Raw genomic sequence first — 18407 nt, 5'->3', positions numbered from 1 at the left:
CAAAGTTAGAACGCACTAATATAGGAAATAAAACTGACGAAACTCTATAATGAAGTTCTACCCATTATGGGGTTAACAAGAATGAAATTGCTTGGGACATAAGCAGACACTAACTAGAATGAAACTTACCTTATCTCCCGCATTACTCATCATCTTCCTCATCATCTTCTTCCATAAAGAAGTGAGGTTCCTTCGCGTCCTACCATGCCATGATAATTTGCCAGGCTTCCCGCCATTTATCATCTATTATTGTTAACCTATTAAGAGCCACTTGGTCTGACGGGGTGTAGGGTGCAACTTGATGAGGTTGTATCCTCCACCCTTGCCAAGTCATTGCACAGAAAGATCGAATAATACTATTAGTGGGTCGTACAGTGTCGACCGTAATCTAATCCGTGAAACGTGTACAAAAAATAGGAAAGAAACATAGCATAATAAAAGAAATTAGAACAGGCATAAGAAGGTACTTATGCCTCATGCTATGGGATCGAGCTAAACTAGACATCAAGGTTCGGGGAAGGTCATGACACATACGTCCCGTGGCTAAAGCATGGAAGACGCTGCAAGTGGCATCATTCACAGAAGAAAAATTCCATTCCCCTAAAATGTTTAGCATGATCCAAAACATAACAGTTCCTATGTTCATGGACAGGCTACCAAAGGCGACGTTATAGTCCCCTTGGTCCTCGATAATGAAAATGCCCGCCCCATAGGACTCATGCAAAACTCATAAGTGTAGACATACATATTATCTACCCAATAGCACCATGGGTCTTGTATTTCAACGGCATAGCAAGTCCAAGAACAAATGCTAGCAAGAACTTGGTAATTTCCATTGGTTCATTATCAATGTTGATGGAGAACACTTGTTCTCCATCTGGTTTTTCAAAGAAAATGCAGTTATCGTAAAAATAAGATGTTAGTGTTGGAGAATAAAGTGCATCAGGTCTTACCATAAGCGGCTCCCACCCAACGTATGTGATCGCCTCAAAAACCAAGCACCATAAGTAGTGCTTTGGAACAAATCTTCAAAGACTGTTCCGTATCAATGTAGGAGATGTCATCTCAAAATTATGCTCGAATAGCTGCGAATGATCCGAAACTACCCGCAGAAAACCGGAATTTTTCTGGTCCACGGAAGTCGGGCGCCGAAAGTCGCTCTCTTAGAAGCGAAAGCGCTCAAGATTTTGGAATTCCAGTGTTTGAGTGCTGGTCGCACACCGCTGAAAAGCCTCGACAAAAAAAATCTGAAAAATGCAGAGCGCTGAAAGTGCTCCTCTTTTACCTTGCAGCGCCACGGAGGTGTTGAAACTCGAAAATGAGACGCAAAGCGTGGGAATCGTGGGAGTGAAAGGTGAGTGATGGAGGTTAGGTGTAGTGTGAGTTGTGAGTGTAGAATGTATGAAGTTTATATAGGTTTTAAGTTGCTAAAATGGATCGGAAAGTTGCCAAAAGGTTTTTACGGCAGTTTCCGGAAATACCAAAATTTCCAAACCCGAAAACAGAAACAACTCATTTTCTTGATTCTAAAACAAACCTAGTATCTTTTAAGTTGAATTTATGATAGAATCTACCTATTTAATCGAGATTTCATCCTACCATGATACTTATTCATAGATATGCCTAAACGGCCATATTTTCACCTTGACTCCGAATAAATTCTAAGACGAGGTCATATAAAAATCATCTTTGGAATAGATAAAACCACCCCCAAACAATTTGGGAAGGTGGGATCAATATTAAACAACCACGATAATGAAAATAACCGCATTATATTAAAATTTTCATTCGAAGTACATTTCACTACAAAATTCAAATTACGGAAATAAAACTTACATTAAAATAAATGGCAATAATGAAACTACAAATAAAAATAGAAACATCAAACGATACTATCCCTAACCACTCCTCAGATCGTAGCGAGGGCACACGGTCCGGGATGGCTCCCCGAACTCCCGATGGGCCTACACCATTCGCCTTTTCGGCGACGACGCCGTGCCTCGATGGTGTGTCCTCGGAAGGAGAATCCCCGTGAGGTGGGAATCGTGCAAGCATGTCGACCCGAACCGCACCGAAGCTTCTAGCGCCCCTCATCCGTTCCCACCTCTCATCCTCTCTCCGGGTACGGATCTCGGTTATGATGGATAGTTGCCTGTCGAGTCCGGAGGTCTTCACGATAGTGTTGAGCCGAACGTATGCCACGATGAATCACAGCCATGCGTTCTGCATCTGACCAACACCTCTCCAGGGCATCCGCATCAAAACAAGTCAAGTCCTCCTCATCCTCCGAGGCATTCTCATTTCCCCCATCCTCCTCGGCATTCTCGTTTCCACCATCCTTCTCGTCCTCTACCCTATCCTCAGGCAACCTCCAAACTCGTTGGACACACTCCTTATAGATGCGAGGATTTTGGTGTAGGGTGATGTAAGACCTATCAGACGCTTGAGCTGCTCTCAACTTTAGCATGATCTTGGTTATTAACACAGGGAGAGGTGCAACAGACTTCCCTACTCCCCTAATCATGCTAAGCAAAACTCCAAGATACGTAACTCGTATTTCGCTCCCGAGTATCCATAAAATGTGGAGGCAGTTCAGACCGATGTCGTTGACCTTCTCCTTCCCCAGGACGTTCCTACCAATCCACTGAGCTGCAGCCAGCTGGTTAGTTCTTAGGGATGCCTGGCGAACAAAATGTGATCTCGCATTGTAGTTCCCTTCAAGAATCGCCACGCTCATCAATGGCTCTACCCCATTATATTGGGACTCCTGCAACGTGACATCCAGATGGATTCTAGGCGGAATGCCTATAATCTCCGCCAACAACCCAGTAGTTACTTCCTTTCTCCTCTTCGCCACCATTACAAAATTCTAGTCCCTCCACCTCCTTCGTGTTGTAAAACCGTCGGACTAAGTCTTCGTGGTAAAAAAGGCTTCACCGTGTACCACAAGCTATTCCAAATTTCATCGATCATTTTGTCATCGTGAAATCCATAGCGAAGTGGTCGCCAGTAAAAGCTTGCTCCGGCAAAATTCGACGTTGTCGAGCCATTTTAGTGTTTGGAATGTAGTGGGGGTTTAAATGGGATGTGGTGGTGGAATTTGAATCGACCGACTGAAGCAAACAGTGGTGGTGGCGCGACGATGGCGGGACAGTTCACAAATTTTTTTAAATTTTCGTGGGTTTTGGTGATGTAAGTTGGTGGATTTGGTGGGGTTTGGTTTTTGAGAAGATTTGTAGCGGATTTTTGATGGTTGGCGTGGGTTTAATTAAGTTTCTTTTAATTTTTTTTTTTAGGTTTGGAGCTTTGGTGGTCATTAATGGCGATTTGAGGAGATGAAGTACTATTGGGGCAAAGGTAAGGGTGCGGGTGCGGGTTGGGCCCAAGCCCAATTCGAAATTTTTGAATTTTTCGATTTTTTGCGAAACTTCAAATCAAAATTTTCGCTTCGTTACCGGTCCGATTTTTGTGAATGAGATATGGAAATGATCAAGAGAGAATTTCCAATCTAATGATCCATAAAACACTCTATTCCGACTGTGGATGACATATAAGATAGTGGAAAACGCCTACGAAGTCGTGGCATGACGACGTTATCGCGAACGATCAACTCTAAATTCATAGATTATGTCAACCCGAATCGTAATACAATTCAACGGCCTAAGCAACTCTAATGGGACATAAAACATTCTAGGATCGGAAACATCTAACACCTACCCCCAAACAAATTTTTTACAACGAAGCTTAGAAAATTTGTTTTTAGCAGTGGGTCTTTTAAAGTCAGATTCCCGAGACTTCCTAGATTACTATGTTTATTCTTTAATATATATATATATATATATATTTTACTTTTAGAAAGAAAAACAATAAACAAGAAAGACATAATTGACCACATAGAGAAACATGACTCAAAAATCCGAGAAAACATGCAAGAGTGGAAAACGTGAATTATGTTAAACGTGGACTTAGGATCCGGTACTTACAGCCACACACTCTGTAGGGAGGGCCCGGTTACCTTAATGGTTCACTCACCAATATAGGGAAATGAAAGGAAATGCACCAAACACAAAAGTTGAGTCGTTTATAGTCAGATACTAGAGAATTTATCTAAACATATATATGAACATGCAGTTTATCATATATCAACAACCGAAATAGTTGTGGATCATTCCATAAATAAATATCACAGAAAACATATCCAAACACAATCAAGCACCAAGATTTCCTATGACGCAACGTAGTAAAATGAAAGAGAAGTCGGATAACCCTATTACGTAACCTAGCATGCACCTTCTTTTTCATCTTTGAACGAGTGGGTGTTCTAGTAAATAAGTGTGGAAAAGTGAATGGTTGTGGAGAATATGGTGGATATGGATAAGTTGTAGAAAGACAGCATGTAAACAATGAGGATGTGGTTTTAGCACAAAACTCATTCATGGTGTGTGTAGGGACTATTTCAAGTCTGAAAATGAAGGTGTCAAATGCTTTTGTCTTCTGAAGTATTTGTTTACTAGGTGGATTTAAAAAATTATGAAGCACAGAAGAAACAAAAGGATCGAGTGCAAACTCGAGATTCCTTTGAAAGGGTGGAAGGAGGGAAGTTGAGGTGGATGTTGTGGAAAGTAGTTCTTGATAGGGTGAATCATCACCTGCTCTAAGAAACTCATCGAATTGCTCATCTAGATTGGTCATATCCTCGTTAGTATGATAGTCCTCTACATCTTTGAGAAAGTCATCTATCTCATCCTCATCCGTAATATGTGTATCGACTAGTGTAGGGATGGAAATGTTGGAGTCTGAACTTCCAAAGGAAAGAAATTTGGGCATATGATTATCAGGGAACGTGTTCTTGAAATAATCTCAAGCAAAGCTCTCGATCATGCTAACCTCTCCATCCATAGATCGAATCGGGTAACTCGTGGTCGCGTTTTTTAAAACATTGACTTCAACAAAGAAGATGGCCAAAAGACATGGACATTGAACCATCGCGCAATTAATGAGCGCGTTGGCGGTTGCCGGGGAAAGGACGCCCTAAGATGATCGACAGAGTCGCTAATCGACTTCAGATCGAGGATGACAAAATCAGCCGGATAGTAGAAATCCTGAATTTTTACCAAAACATTTTCGACGACACCCTTAGGATACTTAATAGACCGATCAGCTAATTGCAACGCCATTTTAGTGGGTTGCATCTCGCCTCTAGACCTATTTGTCTATACAAATAAAACGGAGTAAGTTAACACTAGCCCCCAAGTCTAATAACGTGGTCATCGTGATAAGAATCTCCTAAGGTGCATTGTGCGAGTGGATCTACGGTGGTCCTTGTACTTAACAATTCCATTATGTTCGATAGAGTTGGGAATTGTTCTGTTAAAAAAGGAGTCTTTTGGTATATTGGTCTTACGCCTAGTAGTACACAATTCCTTAAGAAACTTAGCATGGTGTGGTAGCTTTTTAATAGCTTCGAGGAAGGGAAGGTTTATAGTTAGATTCTTGAAAACGTCCCTAATCTCCTCATAATTAGTATCCCTAGTTAACACGGCTAATTTTTGTGGAAACGGTGGTTTCTTTCTATATTTAGAAATGGTATCACCTGGATGTTTAACCGTGGCTTTCTGTTTCTTAGGTTGTGTTGTAATTGGTACCTCTACAGTGGTTGGCTCTTCAGTTTCTATTTCGGTATCTAGTAAAATAGCAGGTGTATGGGCTACTGGTGGGGTAACTATAGGCATAGTTACTTTGTTATCAACCACTCTGCCAGAACGGAGAGTGGTGATGGCCTTTAGTTCACATACATTTCATATTCATTACTAGTATTATCGGTTACCTCAAAGGCTGTATTTGTTATTTTAGGATTAGGTATTTTGTGACCTGGAAACACACTTTTGGGTTGGGCTTTATCTTGAGCCAACTGTAGGGTTAAATTATTAACGGATTGTAGAAGCTGTTGGTTAGATTGAGCCATGGTTTGGAAAAGTTTTTGGCTCACTTGTATGAAGGTGTCAAGACAATCCGGTTGTGTGGGTGTAGTAGTCACGGTGGTGGTGGATGAACTATTTCACGGAATTATTTATGGGTGGATTTTGATAGTTATTATTTACCGGAGCGATACCTCTATTAGCATTATAATTATTATAACTACCTTTAACTTTGTGCTTGACCTTGTCGAGGTTGCACTTGGTTGTTATAATTATTAAAATTACCCCCCCCGCCCCTTGTAGTGGTGGAACTTGGTTAAACCGTGCGTTGGCCTAACATATTGATTATTGTACCACGGAGGTGGGGCGTGTTGGTTATTTCTCCAACCAAAGTTGGGATTTTGTCTCCAAGGGGCGCTAGGTTCACTATTAATGGAACAAGCCCGTTCATAGGCTATAGGACGATTGAGTCGAGATGGTCGGGCTCCAACAGAAACTACATGGATTTGAATTTACATTCATGACGGGATAGGCTTTTGTTGAACGTAAATGGCCTCTACCTTTTAGTGAGTGATTCGATTAGAGTTTTAAGCTCGGGATCGTGGTTTTAATTTCAAACATACCGCAGCCTTAATCTGTATTTGATGAACTAGCGGAGTGGTGGATATCGTCCACTACCCCCGCTTGTTATTTCACTTTAGTTTGATCCTCTAAAAAATTTATAAGCCTCCGAGGCTCCTTTGCTTAAGAAACTACCCCCATTCATTATGTCTAGGACTTCTTTATGGTGGTGTAGAAGTCCTTTGAAAAGGCAATTAACTAACGTGTCTTTCGCTAAGTTATGATGTGGACACTCTATAAGGAGATCGGTGAAACGATTCCAAGCCTCCTGAAAATGTTTCATGAGGATTTTATCGAAAAGAAATGAATCTTGGAAAGCATCTCATCCGTCTTTAGGGGTGGGTAAAATGTTCCATAAACAAACAACAAGTTTAGCCCACGAGTCCACGTAATTAGGTGCTTTGGGCGCTAACCAAGACGCCTTTATCGGGCTAAGGTGAAAGGGAATACCCTTAGTTTAATTTGTTCCGCACCAACCGTAGGATGGTGGAATGTTGTTAGGACTTGTTCAATCCTACGCATGTGCTGATAAGGTTTTTCATGGTCTAATCCATGAAAAACGGGTAACAAATTAAAAATATTTGTGGGGATTCAGAAATCCCTCACTGGGTCTGCTAGAACGATGCAAGATTTGGGGCTATCGCCAAGGCTTTGTAGAAGTCGAGAGAGAGAGTCTCTTCTTCGGCCGGGCATTGTGTCCAAGTGGTGTGTGTGAAATAGTAGCTAGAGGTGTAGTGGGTGGTATACTAGATAGACTTGTTTGTTGACGCGTTGTTGTGTAATTACGCTCGGTGTTTTGTTCGCCGCATCTTTAACTGATACAAGGCTAAAACCAAACTTAGCTAAACACATCAACACTCCAAACAATTCTGATATACTAGTATAAACCTCTAACAAGAGATGCGAGGTGTGGAAGAAAGGAATACCTGATTGCGTCCTTGCTTCGCTTATGAATAGCGTCTTGTTTACGTGTGTTCAGTGTATATAACAAGTTAGAACACTAAAAAACTTGAAAAATCAAAGTTCGAATCAAAATTGTAGAATTCCTGAAAAATCTAGCTTAGGGCGCGGGTGTGCTCGCATAGGGCGCGGTCGCGCTCCATGTAACTTCAAGTTACAATGATTTAGGGTGGGTCGCGCTCACCATGAGGGCGGGTCGCTCAGTGTTCCAGGCTTATGGGCGCAGGTGCGCTCCGTCTAAGCGTGGGTGCTCTCAGTGTAGTTTTTTTTCGGAACTTTTCAACGATGAATCGGAAAACCACAGTATGAATCAAACAAGGGTGGGTGGGTGAAATGGGACTTTAAGAAAAGTACTTACACTACGAAAACAATGCGAAAGTGAAACTAAGATGGCAGCGGCGCCATTTGATAAAACATAAAATTGAATAGTTTACTTACGAAATGAACGATGAAACTCAAAACGTAAGTAAACTAAAACTATTTATGATGCTAGATTGCTTATCAAAGATTCTACTCTCAATCCTATGAGATATAGTGGAGTAGAGTGATTCGTTCTACTCCTAGTCCTTCCGCATGCTGTGTTCTCTACGTATAAGTATTCTTAACTCTAAAGTCTAATGAGAGATTTACGAAGTAGCAACTAGACTACGATGCAACTACCCACAAGATGCAACTAGTCGACTTATAGAACAACTATGGGAATGCTACGTTGATTCGATGATAAGGAGTTAGAGGGGGATTGATTCCACCTTAACTCGACTTAATCCTATTAACGACGAATCGTCGTAATCTGAATTGAACTAGTTCGCAGAACAATTGGTTCTTCCTAATCCCTAATTACACATAGCATTTCTACCAATTCATAACTAGCATGTGAACGATTAAACCCATTCTCATGGTGAACTAATCGTTTCTAGAGTGGAAAGGAAATTACGACGACTCTACGATAATCGGAATTAAGCTTTCATCAAGGCTTCTCAACCCCCTCTAATGGAGGTTTAACCGAGAATCATTACGCAATCATTTCCGATTAAATTAAAATTAAACATAATATAAAGAATTGAAATTTACTAATCTAAATTAAACAATAATTAAAATCTAATTAATGACTAAGAATTGAATAACAAGTAATAAATGAAATCAGATCTAACACAAATGTAACTGACAAGAATCGAAATTGACAAATAGCTATTTTATTTATCAAACTAATTAAGAACAATGATTCTAAGAGTTTAATCTAAAACAAGAATGGAATATAAACTAAACTTAATTTAATTAAATAAAAACTAGATCTAGAATTATCTATTGTTTTAGGTCTAACTAGCTACCTTAACTATCTACCATTAACAAAGAGTTAAGCTTTGGTTTTTATACTTTCAGATCTAAAAATCGTGCATGGGCTTGGAGCCATGTTTTGGGCCAGAGAATCAGGCCCAAAACCCAATTCTTTCAGTCCAAAAAGGCCCCTTCAGCTGCAGTTAGCTTCAACAGACGTTTCGTCCACTTTTACTCCTTTGATTGGATCAAGTCTTAGACTGTTGGAAAGCTCTTTCCGAGCCTGTCGTTTTGACATAAGGTAGGCCCCATTCCGATGTATGAGTCCAAAGATATGGCCTTCGGAAGTTCTACTGACTTCGTGTGCTGTTTATGCCCGCGTCGGCTTTTCAGCTTTTGACCGGGCTTTAGAAAGGCTTTGTCTTCTTGAATCTTGGTCTTTAATCACAGAACTCCCTAGTAACCGACCTTTGCTCCTTTATCTCGCTAAAGTGGCACATTTTTGCACATAATGGACTTTGAAGCCTGTAATGCATAAAAACACGTAATCAGTGTTAACTCTTAATTATTACTCACATAATTGGTGTAAAAGTATGACTGTTACAGGGTTAAAACTATAGTTTTGGGCTCTTATCACTACTCCTGTAGAGGTACCAGTTAAACCACAACCTAAGAGGAAAGCGGCCAAGGTTAAAACTCCTATTGACCCATATGCTAATTATAGAGAGAAACCACCGTTTTCCCAGACTAGCTATGTTAAACAAGGATACAAATTTTGATGAGATTAGGGAAGCTTTTAAAAATCTAACGATAAACCTACTTTTTCTTGAAGCTATTAAAAACTTACCACAACATCACTACAAGAATACTGAGCATTTGCCACGGTCCGTTGCACGACCGTTGCCAATGCACCTGTGGCTAATTTTTGGCCACGGCTAAAGACCGTGAGTAAAGTTTCATTTTATGCCACGGTTATAAACTGTTACATGGGCCGTGGTGAATATTCCCACTTGCCACAGCACTAAACCGTGGCTATTGCTAACACGACCCCGTGCCCCTGCCTTTTGTGGAATGGATCTATAATTTAGCCACAGGTCTAGGCCGTGGCAAATGACTTTATTGATCAGATCTAATGTTTAGCCACGGTTTATGGCCGTGGCAAATGTATTGAATTGGATAAAAAAAATTGATTCTAGCGCCATACTAAATTCATACAATTCCCATCACACCTGCAGGTCATACAAAATTCTATCATTTCAATCAAACCCACACGAATCTTTGCAGGGGTTTTGCCAAGGGTCGAGCCAGACTACTTTTAACAATTTTACTGACATCATACTTTATACAAGTGAAAGCACATACTAGCGCAATCAACATGCTTTTGCAGGATCTGTATTCACAGGTTTCCCAAGAAGCCCTTCCTTGACAAGGCCCCATATGACAAGAAGTGTCCCAAACATGCTCATCGTACTAGGTTTCAGTAGACCCACAAGAGCTCCTGCCACCGAAGAAGCTACTACCAGCAAGAACCTGGTAAGAGAGACAAACAAAGTAACAATGAGATCAAAAGAGAATCCTGACGATGCATATCTCATTAGTGTACTAAGGCAGCTTCATGCCATAACATAAATATTAGGATGTCACATGAATTAAGAGTGAAGTCCCCGATGCGAAACTAACTTATGTAATTCCAAGTGCATTGGACAGAAAATGGTGAAAGAGCATCAAGTGCTTATACTGGATGAACTTGAGGTCAAACATATCTATGCTAAGTAGACGCCTAAGTGAAAACCAGTGAAGGGTGCCCTATTGTAACTTCTCAACTCCATATAATCTTTGGCAAACACATCTTCTTCAGTGAACTGAGTGCTACTATTCTGCTTTCCATGTTCTCTATGTGACGCGTTTCCTACCAACCAGTGATTTTAATATACTAACAAGGCACTAGAAAGAAGACATTTAAATAAAAGAGGTAAATGGTAATGAAAAATTTGTGGACGTCAACTATCACCCATGTTTTGTGAACAACTGAAAAATACTTCAATTTACCTTAAGAGATCTAACCTTTAATTGGCCGTTTGGGATGCAGAGGTGAGTGTGGACCTTGCATTAAAAGTTCCTTGCGCTATCTTTGATAGAGCAGTAACTTTCGGGGTAGAACCAAAAACAAATATGCACTAGTCAGAGGTACATAAGACTGACACAATTTCCATTTTCTCATTAGTGTAACATACTGATTATGTCTTTCTAACGTGGCCTGTGGTTTTGTACAGATTCCAAATTCGTCACTCCAAACTTCATTAATGAAATATTTTGTTTTAGCAAACAGAAAAAAAAATAAAAATATGCCCTTCCAGATAAATGAGCCACAGAAAAACAATAAAAATATGTCCTTCCAGATAAACTATAGAAATCTTAATATTTTTAATAGTGAATACCAAACATGATTAGGTTGCATTAAGAAAAAACAAATATATCATTTTATGAGATGACCCACCCTGAAATTTTTCCAGACAATAGGTTGAAGCCACATTATCTTTTCCACCAAAAGTCCAAAAGAGAGAGCCTCAAGGATAAATTATCCAGTTATGGGAAGTACCATACAAATGCATGTAATATGCCAAACTTTTGTATGAACTCAGATAAAAAATGCAGATGCAAACAAAGTAAATACCAAGTCCTATCATAGACTACGATTTTGATAATGTAGGACAACAAAAGTACTTCAAGGTGATTAGTGCATTACAGAGTCATCAAACCCATCTTGGAGGTAATGATAGTATTCATAAGAACCATCCACCCGAGAGACGAGGCCTCCGGATATCTTGCATTTGAAGTAAAATGAAGTATTCAAGACATAAAATACATACAAAAGAAGCTGAAGGGGTGAACTTTTGTTGAATGCCAACCAATAAACTTTAAAGCAAAAGTACATTACAATGATGTTTACATAAATTCATTTAAAATAAACTAACCACCACTGCTTGGAACTTCACTATGTACATCTTTAAGCAAGTTTGAAGCTGCAATCACATGAAACACAAAGACGGAGTTTAACAATTTATTTCACCCAAAACCTACAACATAATAAACTAATAAGAAATATTAGGATTACCATTTCTCATCAAACTATTCCCTGATACACCTTTGTGAGTGGAAAAGTTCAGGGCATTAGCCATTAGCAAGAGAGGGCGATCCAAGGGTAGTCCTAGTCTTAAGTGTAGGGATCTTCTAACCTCAACTGCATAAAGGAGAAATAATAGTCTGAGGAGATCCAGATTTCATCAGGTGAGCAATAAGTATTAAGCACAGATAACTTACTGATGAAAGTACCAAGTCAGTAATTGTATTATGATCCTTTCTTTCTTTTTTCTTTTTTCTTTTTTTTTTTATGAATCTGAAATTAAATTTCAATGATATAATCAAATTACAAAGCAACCAAAAGGAGTATAAAGGACCTATCTCTCGCACCCTTAGTCAACCCAAGTCTGAAAACCGACTACTAAACTTTTACTTGGAGAGTACATAACATGAGGGGGTGATGTAAAGAGATTTGCATTTTCATGGACTCCTTTAATGGTTTATATGATGTTTCTATTCCCTTGTTTTTCCTCTTTTTCTTTCTTCTATCTATTATAGGATCCAATGTAGGTTTTCCTCTCTTACTATATAAATTGGTTTTTTGAAGAAGCTAAAAGCTTTCAAACGCTATCAATAGTTTATCGATAAACTGAACGACAGCATTTTACCAGTATTTCAAAATTGAGTAGGTTTTTAATACCATAACACTAATTTATCAACAAATATAACAAGTTAACACTTAATTGTAAGGTGAGCACAAAGGGATTGAATTAATTTACAGAGGCCAAAAGACCCTCCCCTAGGATGTACAATAATGAAAGATAAAAAGAACCTTGTTGCAAAAAATCTGATTCCATGATGACCGTGTTTAGAAAAGGTAGACCCAAAAGTCTAACAATTAACAAAAAATAGATAAGACAGTAATAGTGCCTTAAGAAAACTTACCATACCCTGTGATGCACGGAAGATCAAGCAAAAGCGAAGAAAGACCTTCCTCCACTCGAACAGAATTTCCACAATCAGATCTTCTACACATCCCTTCATACGCTTTTACATGTTGAGGTTCAACTAAAGGTAATACAATGATATACTACTGGCCTTTAATATGCAAAACCAACGGCCATAAGAAAAAACTCCCTTCTTCCTCTTCCTTATTAATACAAAGGCTAATAATATGACGCCAGAATTGGATCATCCACCCATGAATCCGAACCTTCACTTGATCGAAGTTACACGAATGCCAAATCCACGAAAGCGTAACCCCTCTCTGCATAATAACATCAATTTATTACCTCAACTTGCCACTTCCATACCAACACAATGACAATAGAGCGAAAAATGTCACTACTACTACTACTGTACTAGAAAACTAATTGCCGGGATTTGAAAACAAATACTTGAGAGTATTAACTACACATTTACACACATCATGAACAAGTAAGCAAAAAAAAAATGTTAGTTTATAATTACACAAACCTTTTCTTCCTTTGAGAAAAAGCAGTTGTCAAATGACTTATTCCATTTTGCCAATTCAGTGAGTACTTGCTATTCAAATGACTTATTTCAGTTTTTTACCTCAGGTCTCATCTTGAAAGAATAAGAAGAAGATCTACAGTTACATGTTTATAATTTAATACTCTATAGAAAATGTAGTTATGAAAAATATGACTGCCATGAAATTCAAGGGATATAGAATATATACTTGCCTGCTGCATTTGGGGCTAACACCCCTTTTTTTACCTTCAAGTCTACTTCATCAGACAAGACTTGCTGCAGAGCATGGGGTGTTAGCCATGGGGTCTTTAACAATTACTTTTGTTACAGTAACAGTAATATAATTGACATATTATTATATATACTTGAAGTCTTGAAGTGAGACTTGTAGGTATTTGATGACTTTTGTTACGGTGATGTACTTTCTTTGCATTTCCTTCCTTCTTTTTCCTGTAGAATGAAAGATTAAGAAATGAGATGGAAAAAGATTGAAACTTTGAGATGAGGGGAAGTGGTTTAGTTCTTACTGCGGGTCTGTAATGCGTTGAATGCTCACTGCAGCTGAATTCACCAATCAGCTCTAAAGAACTACACTTTCCATTGCTTAAAACATTATCCCTTTTGCATCAATAATAGAGATCAATGATATTTCTCAATTGACATCAGTGAAATCGTTCTTGAAATCGATCAAATCCCCACCTTAAACAACCAACCATCGACTAATCCAAGTTTTCAAATTTCTGCTACAATGCAAAATCACACTAGTACTTTCATTCTTACCTACTACAATTTAAAAAAATGAGCAGATCAAAATGAAAAGTGAGACACTGACCAAGAATAAGCAGAGCATCAGGAAGAGCACCAAGCATAGGAAGAAAAAGACCACCAACAATATCAAGACCAAGAATCTCAAGAAAAAGTTCACTTCCAATTGATAGATAACTAGCAGCAAGAAAAATCAAGTAACCATATACAATAATAAGAAAAAGATTCCCAAGTATATCATTTGTTAGATATTCATATTTGTGCATTTGATAGAGTTAAACTGCAAAAAGGAAATCATATATGAGCACACAAGTCTACTGGATTGGAATGCGGACACGTGATCAATGACATGGCTAAAGCAGGATGCTACCGGGGGACATTAGGAGTGATAGATGGACATGCCATTAGCGAAGGGATAACAGTGATATTGGTTGCCCTTGTACCTCTTGGTAGCTCTTCCCTACAGCCCAGAGAAAAATAAATAGAATTAAATACAAAGAGAAACATATTATACACAACTTCTCCCTCCTCTTTTTTCCAGGCTTGGGACCCAAGAATGCAAATGCAAACGTAAAGTTTACTTGCATTGGCGAAAAAAATGGGTTAGCAAAACAGAGAAAGCAAACATTCAATACATTGATATTAGCAAAATAAAACAAGTATTACATTGAATAAAAAAAAATGATACCAGTTTGGTAGTAGCTTGGACATAAACATAGAAACGCGTTCCAAAATAGCAAAAGAGATAACATAGTCAAACATGCCCATAGGCATGTATCATAAACAAAAAAAAAAGATAGTAAACTTATTCAAGACCGCGATGTAGATGAGAGAAACTCAACACATGACTTGGGCCATATAACATTTCCTGGGCAACTCTCTCCTAGATTCTTACACCATGCATCATGAGGGAATGGTAGAGCAGCATCTTGTGCATGTACTTCATCAACGTAAACTAAGTAAGATCTCTCTCCTAAGCACCTTTCATGGAACTTGTGGGTGGGGTCAACTTCTTTAACACATCCAATTGCCACAATGTCAAGGGGCCAACCACCAAGTAAGTTAACTTCTTTGCCAATCTTTGAGGTTTCCGGCTGAAAAACATAGGTGTTGGATATAAAAAAATCAAACAACTTACAAAGGCTTAACTAAAGCATTAAAAGAGACAATCACATACCGAGGTTGCATTACTAGAGCGTGGTATACTATTAGAAGTTCCAAAAGAGTTGGTCGTGGATGGTTCTTGTTGCCTCAACATTGTTGACCTAATCTCTTCTAATTGCATAGCAAAATTCATTTGGTTTGTTTGAGTCTCCTTCCATAGCTTGGAGTTTTCTTCTGCCAAGTGATAGTTTTGATCCAAAACAGGCTCCATCCTCTTCATTGCTGTTTTGTTAACCCCTGGACCCATAGCCCGACAGTGGCCCCTGCTATCTTTGCCAACCACCTGTATCCAAACACATTTCATTTTACCTACAATATAGCACAAACATTTAATGCACTACTAACATCCTAATTTGCATACCCTTATCACGGCATCGTCGGTGATTGTCATTGGAGACCCTGAATTTGCAGACATGTCCTCATTAATCCTCTCCTATTCAACACAACGGAGTGAAACCATAATCTGATCTTACCAAGTAAAGTATTACACTAAAGCTCAAGACTGCAATCAAACCTTGATACAACTTAAATAACTTACTACCAACAATCCCTCCTACTAGGAAAATGACACTTACCTCCCACTCAACCGGGTTACGTGCATGGAGCTTTCCTCTTGTGTATCCGGATATAAGATTCAGGCCTAGCAACCATATGGGCCTGGCTTGTTTGTTCCTTAGCAATCTGCTTGTCGAATAATTTGGGTGGGTGTCCCAAAAAAAGCAAGTAGGAGTTGTTTGTTTTGACCGGTTTATAGTGTTCCTTTCACTAGCAGCCTATATACAAAACAATATATAAGAGAATATACATATAAGATTCACAACTAATAAACTAATGACTAGATAACCTGGAATTTTTCAGTGTTGCAGATATCAACAAAAACCCGCCAATCTTCAAGATTGACACCTTCTGGAGCTGGACCTTGTTTAACAACAACAGGAGATTTGCCCTTGACTAAGTTTTTATACAAGGTGCTCTTATGACGCCTCCATGCCTCACCCATGACTTTTTTAGTGTATATCGTATTAATGCTAGGACGTCCCACAAACCCGAAGCTGGTTTCCAATGTTTCAAAGACGTCTACAAACGTATGTTTCAGCGCGGTTGGAAAAGTATCATAGCATATCCGGATGTCACGCCGTACAAGTACACCACATTCAGAGGAAAACCTACTTACCTCTGCTAAAGGGTGACATGGTTGTTCAAGATGGTCCAATGTTAACCAAACTTTTTTCTTCGTATTTGGCGTATCTGAGATTCCTTTTGCCTTACCTCTAGTCTCCTTAGGAGCATTGGATGATTCTGGAGTAGATGGAGTCCTATCTGTAAGTACATTAGTATACATTAAAGTTCAGATGCAATTCCTGTAATAACTAAAGAAAATATTAAGATCAAAGAAAAAATGAATTACAATCTAAGAACCAGTACAGTAATCTAATTCCACATGCATTCATATACGGTAAACAAGAAATCCTTCAAAAAGCAATAACTGAATGAGTGTGAAACCACATAGCCTTTCTGAATGTCTAAACGATAATGAAACCTGTAACTGATCTAGCTGGATCTGCCGATCTACTTCTATCTATCTAGATCAACGACAACTCACTGTTGGGGGGCTATGACTAGAAATAAGGGTCTGTTCGATCTGCCGCTCGCTCTAACGTGGATCAGCTGTATCTGTCGTGGAAGGCAGTTAGCCGCTATAAGTATAACCACCTGGGTAGTACGTACGGGCATAAGTAGCGACCTAAGTAGTATGGGCATTATGTTTTAGCATAGTCTTGTAAGCCGTTGATTCAGGTGGTTATCCTGAAGCTTTATCTCCTCGCAAAGAATAAATGATGCAATGCAAAGGCTAGGATAGCCGGAGCGGGGGTGGTCTTGGGGTAACCAAGAAAAACACATAACTAGACAAAATTCAAAATTCTTACCATAATTAGTCTGCTCCATGTCGTCCTCGAAATCACTTTCCGACAAGTTCAAGTTGTTTTGAGATGGAGTTCCCATGAAGGCTGCTGTACATATTGTAACAAGTCCCAGAAACTCTTAATATTCAAAACATGCATTTTTCAAGTATTTAAAACATGATGTATCAAAACACAAATATTGCATAACATTTAATCTATCAAAACAAATCAGAAAAAACAAATCAGAAAACTATATATCCATTTATAATTATGTAACCTGAAAAATCAAACACAGGTATTCAGAATTCAAACACAGGTATTCAAATTTTAAACATAGATTCAAAATTCAAACATAGTTAATGTAGATAAGCATTTAGTTAAAGTTAACTAATTCATTTTTTGTCTTTTCTTCCTCCTAGTGTCTTCAACAACCACAAACATATCGTCTGGATCGTTAAAAATCAGATCATCTGTGGATGGTTCAAGGTTACTAGGCTCTGCATAAGAAGGATCAACTTCAATTGGGTCATCAGATAGAAGACATGTTTCATCTTGATCACAATACACCTTTCTTGGGACTTCCAAAACCACATGCCAGTCGGGATCTTTTGGATCTTTAGAGTAGAAAACCGAGAAGCTTTATCTCGAAGAATGAATGGTTCGGCCACTCATATTATCGAACTAATTTGATTTGACAAATTTACCAATTTAAGGTTAAGCTTCCACATCTAGCTCCACACCATGTCTAAGTTTAACCCATTCACACTTGAACAAAACAGGTGGGTACCCATCTCGATACTTCAACCTAATGATATTAAGTAAGAACACCGTAATATTCGCAACATCTTCTCTTGGGTTCTTATCCTTCGCGCCAGCCCGAATGTAGTTGGACACTCTGTGGAAACACCACTATTTTGGTTCCTCTTATTCTCCGATAGTCTTTTGTAATAAAGAGGAAACCATTGACACGCGATACTTCTTATGCGCCATGGCACATTTCTCACCGGTCCCCACCACTATATTTTTTGAAAGAATCCTCCTCTATGTCTTCAAACTCGGGTCTGTCTTCTCAACCAAGGAATGAACTCGTCGTCCATGGACACCTTATATTGGCTCTGCTTCCTCCCTCACACCCTACGAGCTTCCAAATCTGCGATTGTACTCCTAAATAAGATATTACGTTTATAAATATATGTATTAGTTAAAGCAATAGTCTGTTTAAGTA

This window comes from Coptis chinensis, chromosome 9, assembly GCF_015680905.1.
Source record: "Coptis chinensis isolate HL-2020 chromosome 9, ASM1568090v1, whole genome shotgun sequence".
NCBI lineage: Eukaryota > Viridiplantae > Streptophyta > Magnoliopsida > Ranunculales > Ranunculaceae > Coptis > Coptis chinensis.
The sequence above is the reverse complement of the archived record's forward strand: the minus strand, read 5'-3'. Positions refer to the sequence as shown.